Source organism: Euphorbia lathyris, chromosome 9 (genome assembly GCF_963576675.1).
Source record: "Euphorbia lathyris chromosome 9, ddEupLath1.1, whole genome shotgun sequence".
NCBI classification, from domain to species: Eukaryota; Viridiplantae; Streptophyta; class Magnoliopsida; order Malpighiales; family Euphorbiaceae; genus Euphorbia; species Euphorbia lathyris.
Window position 1 is genome coordinate 13,684,502 of NC_088918.1, and position 23,882 is coordinate 13,708,383.

Genomic DNA, 23,882 nt, shown 5'->3' on the forward strand with positions numbered 1-23,882 from the left:
TTCTTTCTTGTTAGGATATACATATATTTTATTTCTATTATTATGAAATTCATAAATGAAGTAGTTAATAAACGAAAGTCAGCCAAGATCTTTCAAAAAAATGGATGAAGCAGTTAATAATAACGTTACCATCATCCTTTTTGTTTTATCTACTCTTAACTGTCAAATAATTAGGAATAAATCAAATCTCCTCAAGTAGGATTGAAACCTACAACCAGTCAGTTGACATTTGGCTGCTTTACTATTGAGCTACTGAGGAACAACATGAGATTAGATCTTATAGAGTTCAATTCACGTTCTCAACTCATGACCTTATATGTCGTTACATTAAAATTGTTAAATGTTTGTTTTCATAGAGAGAGTGTTTGATAAATATGAAATTGCTTTGTTTAAAAATTGAGAAAACTAAAAAAAAGGTTTGACAATTTGTAGCTTTTAGAGTAACTAGTTTTCGCAGCTTATAAGGAAAGTTGAACTTTTGGCCATAATAATGTCAAACTGGCTCATAGCATTATTGTGTCGATTTACTTCTCCTTTTGGTATTTTTTTTTATTTTACTATAAATATATTGTTTTACTAAGATTGGTTGTAAATCAAGTTTATTAACCATTGTTAAAGTTGAACATGATTAATTAGTTAGTTAATGGGTTAGTTAGATTGTAAGACTAGTTAATAAGCTACTGTAAATAACAACTTGTTCTTCATTTACTTTATTACTTTGTATTCTTTCTTGTTCTTGGTAATTCATTAACTTTCTAATTAAGATTATAGTATTTTGTTCACCAAGATAGTACCACAACAATTATTTTAGAACTGAAAATCGTTTTCGCCGATTTAAATTCTTCTTCCTTATTTTTAATCCCTTTTTTACTCTACTTCCTTATTTATAATTCTTTTGCTTTCTTTTGTCATTCTAATGGCAAACAACAGAAATTTAATTGATAAGTTAATCCTTATTATGTACATAGGTCAGAGATATGAAAATGGCATTAATGTCGAAAAACAATTTGGAGTTAGTTTATGGTTCACTTGAGGCGCTTGGTCAATGAGATCCTTTGTTCAAAGCTTGGAAAAGGTGCAATAATTTGGTTGTTTCATGGATAAGAAAATTTGTTGCTCTTTTTAGTGCACAAAGTATAGTCTGGAATGATGTTGGTAAATGTGTTTGGGATAGTTTGAAAGAGCGTTTTTCTCAAGCTGATGTTTGCACAATTATTGATTTGCAAGGAGAGGTTTATAACATATACATCAAGATGATCATTTTATAACAGAATTCTTTGCAAGCTTGCAAGTTCTTTGGGATGAGTATACAGGACTGAGGTCGTTTCCTACTTGTGTTTACACTAGATGTGTTTACAATGTTAGTGATGTTGTATAGAGGATTTATGAAAAAGATCTTTTTTTAAGAAGAAAAATATCGTGTTGTATGTTTTAAAGGGTTTAAATGGTTCTTTTGCCACGATTAAATCTCATATTATGGCAATGGATTTGTTTCCTTCTATTAATAAAGCTTTTTCATTAGTTCTACAATATGACAAACAATTTGCAGTGCAAGATACAAAAAATACAAAGCATAATATTATTGTTTTGATCTTATTCATATGGATATTTGGGGTCCAACTTGCATTTCAAAGTAAGGTTATATATAGTTCTTAATTGTTATGGATGACCGTAGTCATTCTACTTGGGTTTATTTATGTAAAACTAAGTCAGAAGTGTTTGAGTTAGTCAAGCAATTTGTTGTTATGAGCAAAACACAGCTTAATGTTCAAATCAAAATTATATGGTCTACCAATAGGCCTGCATTTATCTTAAAAGATTTTTATGCATCAAATGGTGTTTTACATAAAAAAAATGTTGTGTAGAGACGCCTTAACAGAATGACTTGGTTGAAAGGAAACACTAGAACATCTTAAATGTACCCAATGCACTTATGTTTCACAGTTCTTTGCCAAAGCTTTTTATAACTATTATATAGTTCATGTTGTACATTGATCAATAGAATACTAACTCCCTGATTGTCTAATAAAACGACATATGAGATTTTATTTAAGACAGAACTAGATTATTTTTCATTAAAGGTTTTTAGATGTTTATGTTATGTTAGCACATTATGTAACAAAGTTTGATTCTAGGGCACATAGAGCTAGCTATCTTTATTGGTTTTTCAACAGGAATAAAAGGGTATAAATTGTGTGATTTAGTTGATAATAAGATTATTTAATGTTATTTTTCCTGAAACTGTTTTTCTCTACACATTAAAAAAACTTGCAAAATACCACTAATATTAAGGTTGTAAATGAGCTTATCAAATCGTGAGCGGCTCGACATTCGGCTCGATAAATGCTTGAGCATATTTAACTCGATTTATGAATTATTCAAGCTTGATAATGATTTTAAGGCTCGATTTCTAAACGAGCCGAACTTGAGCATGGTGAAACTCGACTCAAAATCTTATGAGCGAGTTCAGTTATAGGTTCGTGAACAAGCTCATATAAGCTTTATTATAATGTTTATGAATAGGATCATGAGTAAGCGTGGTTCGTTTATATTTCTAATAATAGTACGTATATAAAAGGGGGGAAATGTAAAACTATGTAGTTTTATGGGAAAATTTAGTTGTGTATGTTTCAAAACTATGTAGCTTATAAACATCATTAATGAGTTGTTCGCAAGTAAAGTTCATGAAAAGAATTAAGAAAGTGAGTTATGAGTTTCTATTTTTATGGATAGTTCATTGATTTCTTGGAAATCCAAAAATGGAATACATTAAGAAGATCATGCACATAAGCAGAGTATAGGGCAATGACATCCACTTCATGTGAAATTACCTGGCTGCTAATATTTGCCACATCTAAACTGAAAATTATATATAGTGTTTTTTTAGAAGAGATGCTGTCATTTTAGAAACAAACAGATAGAACATCGTAATACATGTTTTCATACCATGTGTGCTTTGCGACCACGAGATAGAAAATCATTATATGTAATGGATCTCAACTTTTCCTAGTGTGAGACTAGCATCATGAAACTATAATTTCTTGATTATTTTTTATCCCTAGGACCCTTAACTTATTCTGGAAGTGTGGTCTGATTTGACTTATATAGGAAGGAAAATCTGAAGGCCATGAGGAAATGCATATTGTAAAATAACCCGACCATTTAAGTGAATTGGATCATGATGGAACGAACATAGTAAGAAGGAAAAAATTCTATTTGAGCACATCTAAGTGGTTTTATTTATCATTGTCCATATAATTATATATGTATGCATATTTGTGAAAAAATAAAAAATTATAACTGAGATCAAAGTAAATATGATTATGAGATGGATTCTAGGATAAGGCATACCACCTATCACTATACATGTTCAAATCAAAAGATTATGTATCTCTAACGAGTATATATGATTGAAATTGTAACATACTCATCGAGACGTTATATATCTCAAATGAGTATATAGCATTAGTTCTCTGGTGTGTGTATCGGTTACACGAACTATTTACGAGCATATTGAGATTGAGAAAGAGATTGGATTACATTCCATTACGTGTGAGTGAGAGATGTTGGAAATATGGGTCGAATATAAAGTACGCTCATGAATGGAATGAGCTAGATCCATTAAGAGGGAAGGAGACTATGGTTTGCCCTAGTCACTCCCTATAAATAGACAACTCATTATCTAACCCTAATAACACAAGTAAGTTGAGATACAGAAAAGTGTGTCTCCCTATCTCCCTAGTGTCACGCACTGCCCCTCTCTCTCCCACACGTGCAATCACTCTTAGTTTATGGATCTGTCGTTTCCTCTCCTGATTAACATCGACTTAATTGAAGCGTGACCGGTAATATGAAAGTCATGGTGATTCGTTCTTTCGCTACAAATCACATCAAATGTTATCCACCTTACAATAGGCAATTCAAAAACCCGACTTGCATATGTGATATTTATCATTCAATAATTTTCAAAATTTCCCTTTCTTTTTGCCATTTAACATAAAATAAAACCTTTGTTTCTTCTTGCACATCCTTTAGTTGTTTAGGGAAAAAAGAATTAACTCTTTTATCTTTGTTACTATTTTTTAGAGAAAATAACACTTTATTAAGATTAAACGCTCACACCCTTATATAAGGAACTCTTTAAGAAACTCGGAATACAAAAAGTAATAAAAAGATTAGCACTGGAACAAGAATGATGAGTTAACTCACGAGCAACTTTGTTCACTAATCGAGGAACAAATATCACTATACAAATCGGTGATTCTGAAGAAGTTTCTTGATGTCTTGAACTACTTCATCATACTCCATAAGATCCTTGTGACTTGAGCACCAACTTTCACCGCTCTTTTTGTGTCAACATTAAAATTGATATTATTGTAGCCTAAGGAAGACATCCAAGCAATGCCATCTCGTAATTCCAATGCTTTAGCCAGTTTGGGTGATGTCAAGCCATTCGAGACTGAGCTATAACAAGCTAAAAACAAGCCTTCATGATTATATAGAACAACACCCATACCAAAATGAAAGGAGATCTAAAAAATAAATGCGTCTACATTGCATTTCACCTGCCCTTCTACTGGTTTTCTCTAGAAATTTTGCCTCTACTCACTACTCTGATCCCCAATCATCCCAAAATCAATATTGGTCTTTTGCCCTTGTCGCCAATCATGTAAAAATTGCATTGAACTTATTAAGCTGTAGCTAGGATTCCGACACGATTTTGACCAAAGATGAGCATTCCTTTGTGTCCAAATGGACCATAGAACCACTATCGAAAACATATAGAGATTCTGGATTTGTTGCTTCACACAGATCAATAAACCAATCTTTAACTTACTCCCATTCTGCTCCATGAGCTAGTAATTGAATTGTTGCCCAACATTGCTTCGCGTATGAACATCCTACAAAGAGATGCCAGTTGTGTTCAACATCGATCTTATAAAGAAGGCACCTAATCAAAACACTAACATGCTTCCTAACGAAGCAAATTCGAGTAGGCAACGTCTTAGTAGCAAATCACCATAGGAAAAACTTCAGTTTAGGGAGAAGGGCTAAGCTCCATAGATTTATCCATGTTGAGCGATTTCCGCAAGTGCACGGTATACGCTTGTAGTAATAAAAGATATCGAACCCACAGGGAACACTTTTTAACTAAAACTTTATTTAATTCGGTTTTATCACGTGTTTAGGTTTAATAAAAGAAATACGTTTAATTGATGGAATTGGTTTTGGTAAATTAGGATTAGATAGAAGTATTATATCGAGTTTAGAGAACAGTTCTGTCTTGGGATTTTGATTACAAGACAGATACTACCGTAATTGGAATAAATAGAAGGTATAAAACTTATTTTCATAAAGCAAAGAAAGCAACTTTAACTTTGTAAAGATTATAGACATGTAATAATATAAGGATTTATTCAATTAAATGGCTTTGAACCGTAGAAATCCCCCTGATGTTGAGGTGATTTCTACCTTAATCAAACTAGTATTTTATGTCTGATAAGCCGCGATCAGCGATCAGCGATCATGTCATCCATAAAAACTAAATCTGTCAAGTGTTCAACAAAGTTCTTATATGAATAAGATGGAATAGAACGTTTTAATAAAAACACCAATTTATCATTTTAAAAATCATTTTGTCAGAACAATATCAAAATAACAACAGTAAGAATGTATAGAGTAAATAAGTATATCATTAATGAAATGTGAATTTTCACAAGTTAACAGAGAAGTAGAAACTTGGATAGCATTGTAACGAAAACTTTGAGATCCGGGTCGTCAATCCTTCCCTCAAACTCCGTAGGTGCGTCAAACCTCATGCGCTTCAGCCGTCAATTTTTCTCGCTGGATCTTCGGAATAGAGACTGGTCAGTCCACTACCAGAATGAAAACTTGTCTCTGATCAACCTTAGAAACTAAACTAATACTGTGTTTATAACTAATCTAATAACAACTTGTGTATAGCAAGTTTGTTTACACAGAAATGAAATCTAACTTTCTGATTCTTTTCTGAATCAGAAACTCAACATAATAACTTTCTTCTCTAATTTCTCTAACTTTTCCAACCTCTCCAATTTCTGAAATGGATCACTTATTTATAGTTGTTGAAGGGTTGTAAATGATGGGTCGTGTCCGCTGGTGAAGGGTCGCTTTTATCCAAACGAATAGACGCGTTTCTCAGATTAAAACATGTGATTTATGTGCAGAATACTTCGCTGTCGTGACTGAGATTCTGAAAATCTCAGTCGCGACAGGGGGTACAGGGGCGAGTGAAGACTTCGTTTTTCTTTCGTGACGCCTTTCGTAAGTCGCGACTGAGATTATGAAAATCTCAGTCGCGACAGAGAGATATTTCCCTGTCTCTCGACTGCTTCTCGTCCTCCTTGAGCGTTCTTCTGACTGATATGCATTCTCGGTACGTTTTTTAGGTTTTTCCTCCATTTTAGCTTCGATTTAGCTCCTATTTGGATTTAACCAAATAATTAAGTACCTTGCATCAAAGAAGTAAATAAAGACGTAAAAGTATTCCAAATGAACATAATTAGCACGATTTCAATGTAAATTTAACGTATTTATGTATGATATTTTAGGTATATTTTGGGCTTAACAAACTCCCACACTTAAGCTTTTGCTAGTCCCGAGCAAAATTTCACTGAATTTATTCTTTAATCAATCTCTTTATAAATAGAATATATATCCATATATTCCTCTTTAAATTAGTTAAACCGAAAGATAAACTTTTCATGGTAAATTTATACGCAAAGTATCAAACTAGCTTGTGTAAAAGAGATATATCATTCGTCTTGTATTTCAATTTTTATATTGAAGTATTCGGGACGATGTAAGCACGCATGTTTCCGAATCTTTCGTCTCAAGGCATTTCTAAGCACAAAATTTCCTTTCCCAAACCTAAACTATTACAATTGTAGATTTATTAAGGACTTAGGTTTAATATATTTGTTTAGTTACGCCCAAGATAAGGGTGGTCTCGATCGTAACTTTATACGCATTTTATTTGCTTTCGTGTTCGTTTAAGAGGTACCGATCATGCCATGGGTGGATGCAATCGTTACTTAAAACTTTAAACACATTTAATTTTGCTTTAATTTCTAACGTTCCTTTCATACCTCGACCGTGATAAGGGTAGTCGCAATCGTGGCCAAAAGTAAACGGTACTTTATGTTCTTCCCTTTCATACCTCGATTGTGATAAGGGTGGTCGCAATCGTGGCCAAAAGTTAAGAATACGACTACTTGATTTAATTGACATGAAAATAAAATTGGGAAAGAAAAATAGCACATTCATCCTATATTGACTTGAAATTCAACATGTATTATGGCTAAAGTTTCCTTAAAAACTTCAATTGGTTTTTAATGTAAGACGAAAAATAATATCGAGCTAAAAAGCTAAAGTTGTTAGTTTGATTTATGCCTATAAACCTAATTGAAAATTGAAAATAAGATTTATATTTATCATGATTCATGATATAAAATAGAGATTTGAAACTAAAGAAATTTTACTTATATACATTTACTCGAGACGTTTTTGATAAAATCGTATCGGAGATTTGTAAAAATATTTGTAAAATATGGCCCGTATAGAAATATTATTTCTAACAATAATGATAATCTTAAAATATACTAAACATTATTTTGAAAATAGAATTTATTTGAAACATATGAAATATATACTTAACAAAAATTTACGTGTATGAAAAATTGTCATTATTTTTTAATAATGTTGCACAAAAATGTTGCATTTCTGTTTTGAAAATGTTGCATTATATACTTTACTTAAAATTGAATAACAATATGCAAAATAAATAGCATTCATTCTCATTCGTGGCATTCATTCGTACTTAAAATTAAAATGAATATGAAATATCTCCTCCCACACTTAATTTGGACAATGTCCTCATTGGTGCAAAAAGCGATAAAACACGAAAAATAGTACGAAATAAACCATACGAATTAGAAGTGAAAATAATAGTACGATAACATTCAAATATAACAATAATAAAGAAAATTGTACCAAACATAAATAAAAATATTGTACCGAATTTAACAAGACATAATAATAATAACGAAAATGAGTTAAAGAAAGAAAGGATAAAACCTATCAAGGTGAACTCGGTGGAGAATGCGTAGTCTCAACTCCTTGGCGGCCGAAGAAAGATAGCAACCGGCGACGAGTAGATTTGTGCTCACGTCTCAACGTAGTGATATTGGCATCCACCGTGGTTATCCTCGAACTCATTTCGGCATTGTTGGCAACAACTTCATCTAACCGCAAATTCATGTGACGGTTATGCTCGTTCATTTGTGTCAAAACACGTTGCCATCCAACTTGTTCTTCTTCATTCGGTTCCACATTTGCTTGCTCGGTGGCATTAACATCAACATGCTCCTCCTCCTCCTCTTCATCAAACTCCTCTTCATCTTCCTCATCATCATCTTGGGCACCTAAACCTTGAGAACCCGAGGCTTCACTACCCATGGTAGCAAAAACACGTCTTGTGCGATCCGCATAAGAGATAAAGGCGGGTGGTCCCATTTTCTTCAATAAATTGGCCCTTTGAAGTGCCGTGAGATCCAAGAAAGGTAAACCAACATGAGGCATATTTTGATAATCTACTAGTTCACCCCGAGCACCCAAAACAATGCCGGTAATTAAATTACCCATTGGCACCTGCTTATTGCGGGACTTGGAAGCTCGAACTAAATTAGTAAATATCATCTCGATACTATCAATGGTCAAACCTTTAAAAATAGCATCTAACACAACCAAATCACGAACTTGCACTTTGGAACTTTCAACCCGACCAAATAAGGAAAATGATAAAAACTTGTGAAAGAAGAAGATACAATCATCCTTAAGTAGCTTACTAGATGTATTCTTTGGATTAAAAACATCTAAACCGGTTAAAGATTGCCAAACTGTGTTTGAATTAAAAGGCTTTGGTTTGGAATAAAAATTCCGAGTAGGAAAGCCAAACCAACGGTTCATGGCCGCATACCCAACATCATAACGAACTCCATCATTTCGAAAAGAGATAACTCCTTTCTTCTTGTCATAGGTTAGAGTAACCAAAAACTCAATAATATGCGATTTAAGACTTGGAAAACGCATACTAGAAAATCGTTTCCAACCAAGAACGGAAAGAAATTCATCAATACGCTCGGTAAAAGAAAGTGTATTTACCGTATCGGTGTCAAGAAAAAGCATGTCGACGAACTCTATTTGGCTATTAGAAAATCGGCGATATTTGCGTCCTTCGGCTTTCGTCGTAATATCGAACGGTGCTCCATATTGAACCCGTAATCGATTGACTTCGGTGGCCTTAGCTTTGTTAGCAACGGTCTTTTGTCTAGGCATATTTTGTAGTGAAAGTTGGTGAATGATATGAAGAAAATATGAAAGGATGAAAGGAAGAGTAAAAGATAATGGTGGTGAATTGGGGAAGAAGAAGATGAATAGGGTAAAGATTTATGGGGAAGATGAGTGAATCTTGGTATTGGGAAGAGAAAAGATGATTGATTGGTGTAAAAAGAGGTGATTTAAATAGGTGTAAGTAATAGGTATTGATTAGGATAGATGAATAGGTAGGTAATTAGTGTAGGAATAGGAAAAGAACCAAAATTTCGCCCAAATCCCGTGACTGGAAGTCGCAAGTCGCGACTGAGATTTTCAAAATCTCAGTCGCGATAGCAAGTACTTAGGTGGGTCGAAATTTCGCTGAAAGTTGTCCTCTTGCTGTCTCAACTGAGAATTTAGAATCTCAACTGAGATTTTGGAAATTCTGGGTAAAATTGGGACTGTTTTTGATGATTTTAACACTTCTAAACCAATTCCTCTTAGAATTAAGTGACATTAATGTGAATATTAATCCCTGAAACTGAGATAAACAAAACTGAAACATTAAATTAAAGGAAAACCAAAGGTTGTTCCTTAAATAAAAGAAATAAACTAAAGAATTAATGCACTTTCATTTATTATTAGCAAAAATATAAACAATACCTTATTATATATTACATAAAAAAACATCTTACTCATATAAACAAAAAAATATAAACACTCATATGTACAATAAAACAAAACAGAAACGCATATTATATCCCTAAGTAGCTGACAGACGACGTGCATTGGCCCTATTAATCTTCGTTTGAATGAAGACTTGCCTCTCTGGTGCAGAAAGGAATGTTGGACCAGAACGAAAAACTCGTTTAACAAGCCCCTCGTTCTCCAAGAACTCGTAGTCTAGAATAGGAAACGGTTCTGTATCAGTCCAAGGGACAGAAATGGTTCCCTTGGCTCCTAATATGATTCCACAAATGATGTTGGCGAACCCAATCTTCCGGTTCTTCGAACGGGAAGCAGCAACTAACCCCTCCATTAGAATCTTCGAGGAGTTCACTGAGTTGCCTTGGAAAATGTCGCCCAACACATAGAGATCAGTATCTTTCACAACATTGCTACTGACTCGACCAAAAAGGCTGTGACAGAGGAATTTATGCAGATACAGCATGGAATTAGAATTAATGGATTTGTTGAAGGCAAGACGTGGATTGAATCGCCAAAATCCTGTTAACATCCTCCATATATCTCTAGAAGTCATATCCCTTCCAAGATGGTGTTGAGTTGTGTCTCGGGGTGGAAAACCAAACCAATTATGTAGTTCTGGATATCCAAAAGTGAAGACATGCCCCTCACAACGAAAACTGAGACGAACACGTCTCTTATTGACGAATCAAACTGTGGAGAAAAATTCCAGAACCCAATTTCCAATAATAGGAAATTTCATAGAAACAAATTTGGTCCAACCCAAATTAGTCAGATAGCGATCAATGTCTTCGCTTATCCCGAGTTCCTCGTCCATATACATCATGCCAAAGAATTGAGCATATCTAAACTGCAGAAAGCGTTTCCCTTCGTCATGGTTATAAATTGGAAACCATGCACCATAACGATCGGAGATATCAACTTTCCCGCTTCGAGAAGAAGTGTGTTTTTGAACATTTTTCAAAGACTTAGTCATGTCTGTGAGAGAGAAGAAAATGAAGTCTGTAGGATTTGAGAATTTGAGAAAGAATTTCAGAAAGATAAAATGAAATGGAGGAAGTCTGATCCTACAGGAATATATAAGACCTATAAGTGAAAGGTTGTGTCTGTTAAAAAGAAAAAGGTGCCAAAGTGATACCTCTTTGATTCAACTGACAGAAATTTTAAAGAAAGAAGACTGTAATCCCTTACAGTTATTTCAATTGGTAAAAAGACAGAAAATCTCAACTGAGATTTTCGGAATCTCAACTGAGATTTCCAAATACTGAAACATGAAAAATCTCAACTGAGATTTCTGCATATTTAATTTCTCAATAACACTTAACACTTAATGAAACTTTCAAAACATGACTAAATTAAAATTTTAATGTTAACAAAACTCATTTGTACACAAAAATAAATATAAAAATAAAAATAAAAATTAAAGTAAATTAAAAAATAAAAATAAATAAATTAAAAAGAAAAAGAATAATAATGATGAACATAAAATAAGAAAAACTATAAATTAAAAACATGAAAACTAAATAAATTAATTTTCATAGAATTTATCCACGGATTCAATTGCTTGAATTGGAGCTCCATCGAAATAAATCTTGCAACGATTACCATTGACCTTAAATCGTTCGCCATTGGATTTTTCTAGCTCCAAAGTTCCGTAATCAAATGTTTTAACAACCAAAAATGGTCCAGCCCATCTAGATTTTAGCTTTCCTGGAAATAACTTTAATCTCGAATTAAAAAGTAAGACTTTATCCCCAACATTAAAGTTTTTAATTTTGATTTTAGCATCGTGCCACTTTTTAATTTTTTCCTTATAAATTCTTGCATTTTCGTAGGACAAATAGCGTAATTCATCCAACTCGTTTAAGTCGAACAAACGCTTTTTCCCTGCGCTTTGCAAATCATAATTAAGGGTTCTTATAGCCCAATATGCTTTATGTTCTAATTCAACTGGCAAATGACAAGCTTTACCATAGACTAATCTATAAGGTGTCATTCCGATATGTGTTTTAAATGCAGTACGGTATGCCCATAATGCATCGTTAAGTTTATATGCCCAGTCTCTTCTAGAAGACGAAACTGTTTTCTTGAGTATCCATTTGAGTTCTCTATTTGAAATTTCTGCTTGACCATTCGTTTGAGGATGGTACGGTGTAGAGATATGGTGGTGTACTCCGTATTTTTTCAAAGTGACTCAAAAACTCTATTTACGAAATGAGTACCACCGTCGCTTACCATAACTCTAGGAACTCCAAATCGACAGAATATTGAATTTAAAAACTTAACAACTACTTTAGAATCATTTGTCGGGGTTGCAATTGCTTCAACCCACTTTGAAACATAATCTACGGCTACTAATATGTAATTTTTGCCAAAAGAAGTAGGAAAATGACCCATGAAATCAATCCCCCATACATCGAAGATTTCAACTTCCAATATGTTCGTAAGAGGCATCTCATCTTTCCTTCCTATATTCCCTGTTCTTTGACATTTATCACAGCGGATAATAAATGAACGGACATCTTTAAACAGAGTAGGCCAAAAGAATCCGCATTCAAGTATTCTAGCTACTGTTTTGCTTATGCTATTATGACCTCCGTAAGCGCTAGCATGACATTCTAACATTATAGAGTCATATTCAAACTCACTAACACATCTCCTAAGTATTCCATCGCCGCATGTTTTGAACAAGAATGGATCTTCCCAAAAATATTTCTTAGCTTCTGAAAAGAATTTCTTCTTTTGCTGAGAAGTCAATCCATCTGGCACAACATATGCAGCTAAGTAATTGGCTATATCCGCATACCATGGAGCTATGACACTTTGTACTTGCATGAGATGTTCATCGGGGAAATCATCTCGAATGCCTGATGTTTCACCGATGGGACCGTTTTCATCCTCAAGTCTTGATAGATGATCGGCGACCAGGTTTTCTACTCCCTTTTTGTCTTTAATCTCAATGTCAAATTCTTGCAATAGTAAAACCCATCTAATAAGACGTGGTTTTGCATCTTTCTTAGCAAATAAATATCGTAAAGCTGCATGATCTGTATAAATGATGACTTTAGATCCTAACAAATAAGATCGGAACTTATCACATGCAAAAACTACTGCTAACATTTCTTTTTCAGTTGTGGTGTAATTTAACTATGCACCGGACAATGTGTGACTCACATAATATATAACATGAAGTTTCTTATCCTTCCTTTGACCTAATACACATCCTACAACTAAGTCACTCGCATCACACATTATTTCGAAAGGTAGATTCCAATCGGGTTTCGATATTATAGGAGTACTGACTAAAGCCGTTTTCAAAGTATTGAAAGCTTGTAAACAATCTTTATTAAAATCAAAAGTTGAATCCTTCATAAGCAAATTTGTAAGTGGTTTGGAGATTACAGAAAAGTTCTTTATAAACCTTCTGTAAAAACCTGCATGACCTAAAAATGATCTTACTCCCTTAACAGTGGTTGGTGGGGGTAATTTTTCTATAACTGAAGTATTTGCTCTGTCCACTTCTAAACCTTTTTCAGATATCTTATGACCTAAAACAATTCCTTCGTCTACCATGAAATGACATTTTTCCCAATTTAATACTAAATTCGTTTCCTCACATCTAGACAATACTTTATCTAAGTTCTGTAAACATGCATCGAAAGAATCTCCATAAACTGAAAAATCATCCATGAAAACTTCCATTATATCTTCAATGAAGTCATTAAATATTGCTGTCATACATCGTTGAAATGTTGCTGGTGCATTACATAGACCAAAAGGCATTCTCCTATATGCAAATGTTCCGTAAGGACATGTGAAGGTTGTTTTATCTTAGTCATCCGGGTAAATGTAAATTTGAAAGAATCCGGAATAACCGTCTAGGAAACAATAAAATGCATGACCGGTTATCCTTTCGATCATTTGATCAATGAAAGGTAGAGGAAAATGATCTTTCCTAGTTGCTTTATTTAGGTTCCTATAGTCTATACAAACCCTCCAACCGGTGGTGATTCGTGTAGGTATCAGTTCACCTTCATCATTTCTTACAACAGTTATGCCTCCCTTTTTAGGTACACAATGGATTAGACTAACCCACTCACTATCCGAGATCGGATAAATGATTCCATTGTCTAAAAGTTTAGTAATCTCATTTTTTACTACTTCTTTCATGTTCGGATTTAAGCGTATTTGCCTATCCGCTTTATGTGGCTTATCCTCTTCTAAGTGAATTATATGCATTACTATACTAGGATTAATTCCTTTTAAGTCTGAAATTTGCCATCCCATACTTCCTATCCTATTTCTAACAACATCTTTCAATTTTTCTTCTTGATCGTTTGTTAATTTGTTAGAAATAATTATAGGTAGAGAATCGTCTTCTCCCAAGAAAGCGTACCTCAAATGACTGGGTAACTCTTTAAGTTCTAATTTAGGGGGTGTTACAATTGAAGGCGGAACTGGTCCATCTTCTCGAATCAAAGGCTCTGGGTCCTTATCATCTAATTCCTCACATATTATAGGTTCAATTATTTCTTCACTATGAATAACGTCATTGACACATTCCTCGACTAAATCAAGTTTCATACAAGCGAATTCCTCCATAGGATATTTCATCGCTTTGTTCATATTAAACTCGATCTTATCTTCTCCTATCCTTAAAAATACCTTCCCTTCCGACACATCTACTAGAGCGCGTCCCGTGTTCATAAACGGTCTACCAAAAATTAAAGGGCAATTTACATCATATGCAAAGTCTAATATAACAAAATCGGTAGGAAAAATAAATTTATCGACTTTGACTAAAACATCTTCAATTATACCATATGGCCTCTTAGTTGTTTGATCCGCTAATTGCAAAACCATTTTGGTACGTTTGATATCTTCTTCTAAACCTAACTTGTTAAAAATAGACAACGGCATTAAGTTTATACTTGCTCCTAAATCACAAAGACAACTTGGGAATTCAATATCTCCCAACTTACACGGAATAGTGAAACATCCGGGATCTTTGAGTTTAGTGGGCAAATTACTTGATACTATTGAACTACAGTCTTCAGTTAACGAAATGGATGAAATTCCTTCCCAACTAATTTTCTTCGAAATCAAATCTTTTAAAAACTTACCATAGTTAGGAATTTGTGTGATTGCATCCATGAACGTTAAATTGATATGCAAATTTTTAAGTTTATCCAAAAACGTTAAAAGTTATTTATCATAGTCCTTATTTCGAACTTTGTGCGGAAAAGGTGGTTTGGGTACAAAAGTTTTGGTACTTGTGTCAAATGGTGAACTATTTGTGTTTAAGATATCTTCTTTGGATTTTGATAAATCAGTTCCTGGTAATGTTGCATCTTTGGGCATTTCAGGCCCTTGATAATTTTTCCCTGAACGAAGAGTGATAGCCTTCACCTGCTCTTTCGGATTTTCTTCCGTATGGCTGGGAAGACTTCCCTCTTTTCGAGATGGAATTGATTTAGCAAGTTGACCAATTTGAACCTCCAAATTATGGATGCTAGATGAGTGGTTTTTAATAAGCTGATCGAATTTATTTTCGATCCGTTTAAAACCATCATCGTGATTACTTATTTTTCCACTGATAGCATCTATAAACTTGTCGATTTTAGAAGATAAAGTGCTAATCGTATCTCTTGACTGATTTTGATAATTAGTGGTACGATTTTGATTAGCACTTGCATTATTGTTATTGTTATCTTTCCAGTTAAAGTTAGGATGATTCCTCCATCCAGAATTATAAGTATTAGAATAAGGATTATTAGTTTGGTTTTGCCCTTGGACAAAATTTACATGTTCGATCTCACTCATATTTTCGTAATCCACATCCGTTTGGATTGGATTACCATTGGTATCGCGTGGTGCCATAAATTTGTCAATTTTGTGCGATAGAGCAGAAAATTGGGCTTGTAGCATCGCGAGTGGATCAAGTTCAACAATACCTTTAACTGATGGTGTGGTTGAGGATGATGGTTTTGCTACCGGCATATGTCCACGTTCCGCATGCCACATACTGTTGTTGATTGCCATTTCCTCCAAAAGTTCTCTCGCTTGGACTGATGTTTTCTTCATAAATAGCCCTCCCGACATAGCATCTAATGAACCCCTAGTTGTAGGATTTAGTCCATTGTAAAATGTTTGCATTAAAAGTTCAGCGGGTAATTGGTGGTGTGGGCATAAACGTTGAAGTTCTTTAAAACGTTCCCAAGTTTCATAAAGAGTCTCATTATCATTTTGAGAAAAAGATGTTAACTCCTTTATGACTCTTGCGGTTTTTGCTAAAGGAAAATATTTAGATAAAAATGCTTGGGCTAATTGTTCCCAAGTGGCAAAAGTTGCGGCTGGCATAGAAGTTAACCATTCTTTGGCTCTATCCTTCAAAGTGAAAAGAAAGAGGCGAAGTTTGATTGCTTCTGCAGTCACATCTGGGATTTTAAAAGTGTCACAAATTTCAAGGAAATTTGTTAAATGGGGTGTTAGGATTTTCGTTAGGTAACCCGTAAAATGTTACATTATTTTGCAACATATTAAGCAAAGCTGGCTTAATTTTAAATTGGTTTGCGGTGATTCTGGGTCTAACGATACTATTGGTCACACCGGCCACACCTGGCCTAGCGTAATCCATAAGTGTTGGTGGGTCTGCCATTTTTTTCTGGCTCGGTAAATGTTTTTACTGGAGTCTTATTTTTGTTTTTCTTGTTTTTCTTGTTCTTCCTAATGGTTTTCTCAATTTCTGGGTCTATAGGGTCTGGTACAATGCCTGAACTTCGAGAACTGCGCATGAACCCGAAATCTTACACGAACCGAAACTACCTACAAAACAGAATTTGAAAAATAAATAAATTAGTAAATGAAAATTATTAAATTAAAAAAAATTAAAATAAGTATGTTTAAACCTAGATTCGAAATAAAACACGAAAAATTTAAAATTTTGTCAAAAATTTTGGCGTTCCCCGGCAACGGCGCCAAAAACTTGTTGAGCGATTTCCGCAAGTGCACGGTATACGCTTGTAGTAATAAAAGATATCGAACCCACAAGGAACGCTTTTTAACTAAAACTTTATTTAATTCGGTTTAATCGCGTGTTTAGGTTTAATAAAAGAAATACGTTTAATTGATGGAATTGGTTTTGGTAAATTAGGATTAGATAGAAGTATTATATCGAGTTTAGAGAACAGTTCTGTCTTGGGATTTTGATTACAAGACAGATACTACCGTAATTGGAATAAATAGAAGGTACAAAAATTATTTTCATAAAGCAAAGAAAGCAACTTTAACTTTGTAAAGATTATAGACATGTAATAATATAAGGATTTATTCAATTAAATGGCTTTGAACCGTAGAAATCCCCCTGATGTTGAGGTGATTTCTACCTTAATCAAACTAGTATTTTATGTCTGATAAGCCGCGATCAGCGATCATGTCATCCATAAAAACTAAATCTGTCAAGTGTTCAACAAAGTTCTTATATGAATAAGATGGAATAGAACGTTTTAATAAGAACACCAATTTATCATTTTGAAAATCATTTTGTCAGAACAATATCAAAATAACAACAGTAAGAATGTATTGAGTAAATAAGTATATCATTAATGAAATGTGAATTTTCACAAGTTAACAGAGAAGTAGAAACTTGGATAGCATTGTAACGAAAACTTTGAGATCCGGGTCGTCAATCCTTCCCTCAAACTCCGTAGGTGCGTCAAACCTCATGCGCTTCAACCGTCAATTCTTCTTGCTGGATCTTCGGAATAGAGACTGGTCAGTCCACTACCAGAATGAAAACTTGTCTCTGATCAACCTTAGAAACTAAACTAATACTGTGTTTATAACTAATCTAATAACAACTTGTGTATAGCAAGTTTGTTTACACAGAAATGAAATCTAACTTTCTGATTCTTTTCTGAATCAGAAACTCAACATAATAACTTTCTTCTCTAATTTCTCTAACTTTTCCAACCTCTCCAATTTCTGAAATAGATCACTTATTTATAGTTGTTGAAGGGTTGTAAATGATGGATCGTGTCCGCTGGTGAAGGGTCGCTTTTATCCAAACGAACAGACGCGTTTCTCGGATTAAAACATGTGATTTATGTGCAGAATACTTCGCTATCGTGACTGAGATTCTGAAAATCTCAGTCGCGACAGGGGGTACAGGGGCGAGTGAAGACTTCGTTTTTCTTCCGTGACGCCTTTCGTAAGTCGCGACTGAGATTATGAAAATCTCAGTCGCGATAGAGAGATATTTCCCTGTCTCTCGACTGCTTTTCGTCCTCCTTGAGCGTTCTTCTGACTGATATGCATTCTCGGTACGTTTTTTAGGTTTTTCCTCCATTTTAGCTCCGTTTTAGCTCCTATTTGGATTTAACCAAATAATTAAGTACCTCGCATCAAAGAAGTAAATAAAGACGTAAAAGTATTCCAAATGAACATAATTAGCACGATTTCAATGTAAATTTAACGTATTTATGTATGATATTTTAGGTATATTTTGGGCTTAACAATCCACCATTTTTGGCTTTGCACCATGCTACGAGTAGACTCAATAATCTGATACCTAGTTGTTTTATGAGTGTAACTTGTCCTTTGAGAAATGTCAATGACACAATCATCTCTATCCGAGAAAAGTACCACGATATTGCAAATGATATTCGCCTCCGAATGATTAAATCAACTCTTGACTTTACCCTGATCCCACAGTCTTGTATTAGGGATAAAAAAAGGAGCTCATAGTATAATTTCAAAAAGCAAGCCATATATCCTTTCAAATAGACACTTTATCCCCCTTCCCAAATTTCCACCATAAACCTTAATTCAAGACCTCAATATAACTCCACACACTCCTCCAAACCGTACTAAGGTTATTGCCTAATTTGGAAAAAAGGAAAGCCTCATACATGGTGGTATTTAGCTTTGAACAAATGACTCACCAAAGTGTGTGGATTACTAATAACTTTCATCCATGTTTACCCAATAACGAAAGATTAAAATTTCGAAGATCTCGAAACCCCAACCCCATTTGTCTTTATCGGTACACAACTTCGCTCAATCAAACCAATGGATATTCCTTGTTCCATCTCCTTTCGTACCCCACCTAAAAGAATTCATCATCTTCTGTGGATCATTGTGCAAAGATTTAGGAAAAAGAAAAGTGCTCCTATATAAAGTAGGCAAAGCCTGAGCCACTGATTTAAGTAGAACACGAAAACTCCAACTACTAAAACACTTATTGAGCATGTCTTTCATAAAATTGAAGATCACACATTTAGATCTACCAATAAGGGATGGTAGACCCAGATATCTCCCAACATCAAGAGGTGAAGCAACAATCAAAATAGAAGGAATATTATTACGAACCTCCTCATTCACATTTAAACTGAAAAATATGTCAGACTTAGCCAAATTGATTACTTGCCTAGAAGCCAATTCATATGCTGAGAAAATCTCAACAATTTTATTACTGTTTAGATTTATGTTTGATACCATCTTTTGCTATAAAAGATAAAATAAAGTAATGTTATAATTATTGGTATTAATAAAGTAAAATAAATACATTTTTAAATTGAGGAATGATAATAATGTCATTATTATCATCTTGTATAGTATTAATATTAATATGGTTTTCTTTTTATCACTTTATCAGTTAGCTATAATTAATTATAGTTCTAATATTTTAGTACAATTATTATTATCATTATTAAATTATTAAATTATAAATATACTCGCAATCATTTTGGATAGAGCAATTTATCCTTTTAAAATAAGAGTGACCAATGTTGCTCTCAAAATTTAAATCTATAATACTGTAATTTTTATTTTACTAAAATATGGTTTGGTTAATAGATAGATATTACTAAGAAATAAAATAGAATATAAGAGAATAAAATATATATTTTTATAAAATAACTATTCATATTCATGTATTTGGTTAATGGAATGAAATAACATGAAATAATTAGTTTTGTAGTTCAAAAGACAACCTTACTCAAAATTTAATTTCTTATTTATTTTAAAATTTCAATTATTATCATCAATTTTCAATTATTTGATATATCTATTTAATACTTTAAAGTTGAATGTTCTCAATAGTGAAATTGGAACCTTTTTGTCAATTTTTTCCAATTGAACCCTTACAATCCTCACCCTGCTTTCTATTTAGCTGGTTTTATTGTCTTTTGCGCATCTTTTTCTAAATTTTCCAATTGAACCCTTATCATTTTCTCCATCATCATCTGGTTTTATTGTCTTTTCAGCAAGTTTTCTACTTGATTCCATATGCTGTCCCTGGAGTTTCTGAAAAACTGCTCCTCATCTATCTAAAACGACATCGTTTTCAAAGTCCCTTTTAGTAAATTAAACCTTGGTAGGGTTGCATTCTCTTTACTCATTCCCTATCATTTTCCAGTTGCTTCTCTTATCTTCTTCCCTCCCTAAACTGTCGGTTCTCTCATATCTCTTTTCCCCTTTTTGCAGCCGATATACATGATTTAATCGTATAGCTTCTTCGGTTTCAGATTACTTTCCCATGTCATTTCATAAGATTTAAGCGGCTCTAAATCGATGTTAAATTTGTTGTTGTATCAGGCAACATTTTCGGATCGCCTCTTTCCTCTCAACAGTAAGTTTTCTCCTCCGATTACAGTTGCTGTTATTTTTTCCAGTGGTTTCTAGGTTCAAGAGTTATCTTTCCCTCTCTATGTCGGGCTTCGTATATGATTTTTGATGAACCCTTTTGTTTAGACAATTGCTATCATTTAAATCCATATCATTACACTCTTAATCCTTCAAATGCTTATGTATTAAGATCCTTCGATTTTCAGATTCTAGCCCGCCTTCAATCCTTTTCTGCAACTCCAATAACCTGCGACTCCAAGAACGGGTATCTAAGTACGGTTCAGGTATGGTTTTATGTAGCTCTAATTTTCATTGCTTTTTACTTTTCTTTTTTTTTTCAAGATATGTTTATTTAGTTTTTTGATTAATGATATTTAGCATGTATTTTCTTATAAATAGTGAAAATAGAACCATTTCAAAGGTTGAAATACACAGATCTATCTATGAGCTCTTTGTTTCTTTTCTTAGAGTCAAATTGAAGCCTTTATATGTTACATGCTAAATTTGTATTAAAATATGCTTAAATTACAGGGAGGCTACTGGAAAATATGATGAGAGTTTTATTTATATTTGTAAAATCATGTCATGGATAATAGGAGTAACATGTGTTCATGCTTTTGGATTTGGGTGAGATATTTGGGGGATTTAGTTAATCAGGTTATGAATTATGGAAATTTCTCATTTTAGTTGGTAGGGAAGAGAATTGAAGGTTTTGATTTTCTCTTGCAACTTTCAAATATGGTGCTTTCGTTTTTTTATTATTTTGCACTTTTTGAAGTTCATATGCATCTTCATTTATTTGTTTCAGTATCGATTAACCCTCCTATTTAAGCTGTAACGCTGATTCGATGTTAAATTCGTCTAGCTTCTTCGGTTTCAGATTACTTTCCCATGTCATTTCATAAGATTTTATAAATAAAGAGGTCGAAAAAGCGGCTCTAAATCGATGTTAAATTCGTTGTTGTATCAGGCATCATTTTCGGATCGCCTCTTTCCTCTCAACAGTAAGTTTTCTCCTCCGATTACACGTGAAGCCTAAATTAATATTTCTCCAAAACCATAGTCCTATTTTGGTATTTTATCCCTTATTTTTTTATAAACAATGTTTATATAAATGGTGCAGAATAGAGAAAAAAACATTTGTTTGTTATAATAGTGTCGGTAATTGATTCAATTTATTAATATAAGGGGTAAAATTGTTTTCATTGTCGTTATAGGTCAAATTGCAGTATTTTAGACCTTACATTGCCTCTAAACGTTAGAGGTTATTTTTTCACCTTATTTCATTTTATTTATCTATTTTCATTAAAGTCATACATATTTTTACTAATAAATAGAAAAAATTGTTATTGTTTTTTTTTTGTTATTAGTGAAAATAATTAATAATATATATATATATATATATATATATATAACTACAAAATGAATAAGGTATTTACTACAAAAAATATCTATTATTATAAAAATTTAATATATTATTGCATTTTTAAAGTTTTTTTCTTAATATACAATTTATTAATAATGGATTCTAAATAAAGTAAGCATTCAATTTAATTGATATGATTCAATAATTTAGTTGTGTATAGAAACTCAATTACATGTTTTTGAAACTTAATAAACAAATATTCGATAACCAAGGAAAAAGTTTAAAATGACATTATTTATTTATTTTTTAATCATTGAATTTAAAATAGTTTGATATTTAATGTGGATTGTATTTAAACAGGTATATGAGGAGGATGACAAGTAGTAGTATCTCTGTGATGATGGTAAGGGATTTCGTCCATAGATTCACGCTCTTTCGGATTTGCCATTTTTTGTGTGGATGAAGAGAGACAGAAAGATAGCGGATATGCAGTTGGTTTAGCAGCGGCGTGGAGTTAGATCTGTATAAGTGACATTATATAGTGTGCAATTTTTAGGGTTGAATATGGACTATCTTTTGGTACGACGTCGTTTTTTATACGTACGTATATTAGGGCAGAATTATGACGGTATGTTGACGTTATAATGACGTATTTGATATAAAAAATAATTATACACTTTAAATATATTACAAATAGTTATAAAAATATATTTTTTTATTGTATTAGGTAATATTCATAAAAAATTTATTAAAAATTTATTTACTTTTTCCTACTATATTATTTAATTTTTTTTTCCCGAAGTAAAGCGAGGGTATCTTCTAGTATTGTTTAAAGAAGAACATGAAAAATGGAACAATGCGAAAAACATGAAAAAACAGTTAAAATACAAAAAAAATGTAAAAACGTTTGAAAAACAGAAAAAGAAACATGAAAATGCGAAAAATAAAAAACATGAAAAAATGTAAAACGGTAAAAAAATAAAAAACGATGAAAATATGAAAAACGATAAAAATGAAAAATGAAAATAACGTGAAAAACTTTATAAAAAAGTAAACAATTTGTAGAGAATAGAATTAAATAATTAAGCAATTTAAAGGAGTTTTACTAAATATAAAAGTATAATTAGAATATGAATTAATAAATTTCCTGCATATTTTTTCTTGGGTTTTGGCTGCTGATATAGCACTAAATAAACGAGCTTAAGTAAACGCCCAACCAAATCTAGAATATGGGCTTAACCCGGGAAGTCCATATCAAAATAGATCACAAAGATTCGAATACAGGAAATCATCTATAGGAAGCTATCTAAAATGGACACGTGGACCAATAGTTGTTTCGGATCCCAAAGGCACGCTCCTAGTATCCCACGAAATGCAAAATGCTATAAAAGAATAAGTAAGAAGCTAGTAAGAAGCTGACACATTAAAATATCATGAAATCATTCATGGAGAAAAAGACTATGAAGTTGACTCTAAGTGGAGTGTGTTTTTCATTGTTGTGCTAAAAACAGATTCAAGCACTGTCTACTATTTCTCTACCACGATCTATGATATTGAAGATGCAAATTCAAACTTATCTGATATACTTATGGATTGTAATTTTTTTAATTAATCTAACCCTAAAATTTGCGTGTAAATACTAAAATTATGTGGTTATATGGTTTCATGTTGTGTAATAAGATCATGTCTAATTTTGACACTTCTTTTTTTTAACCATTTATTATTCTATTTTAGACTTGTCTAAAAAATATTCATTCAAGTTTTGTTGACACCTGTTGGATAAGATTTAAAACTTGAAAAAATAAATAATCAATTTAAAATGTTGATGTTG

General features: G+C 32.9%; 1 non-coding gene across 1 annotated transcript; it reads left to right on the forward strand.

Annotated features, from left to right (window-relative positions):
* The first annotated feature begins 16,231 nt into the window (after nt 1-16,231).
* Nucleotides 16,232-16,338, forward strand: LOC136207679 (small nucleolar RNA R71). Its single transcript, XR_010676808.1, has one exon. It is a non-coding gene; the product is annotated as a small nucleolar RNA R71 (small nucleolar RNA).
* Nucleotides 16,339-23,882: the final 7,544 nt, after the last annotated feature.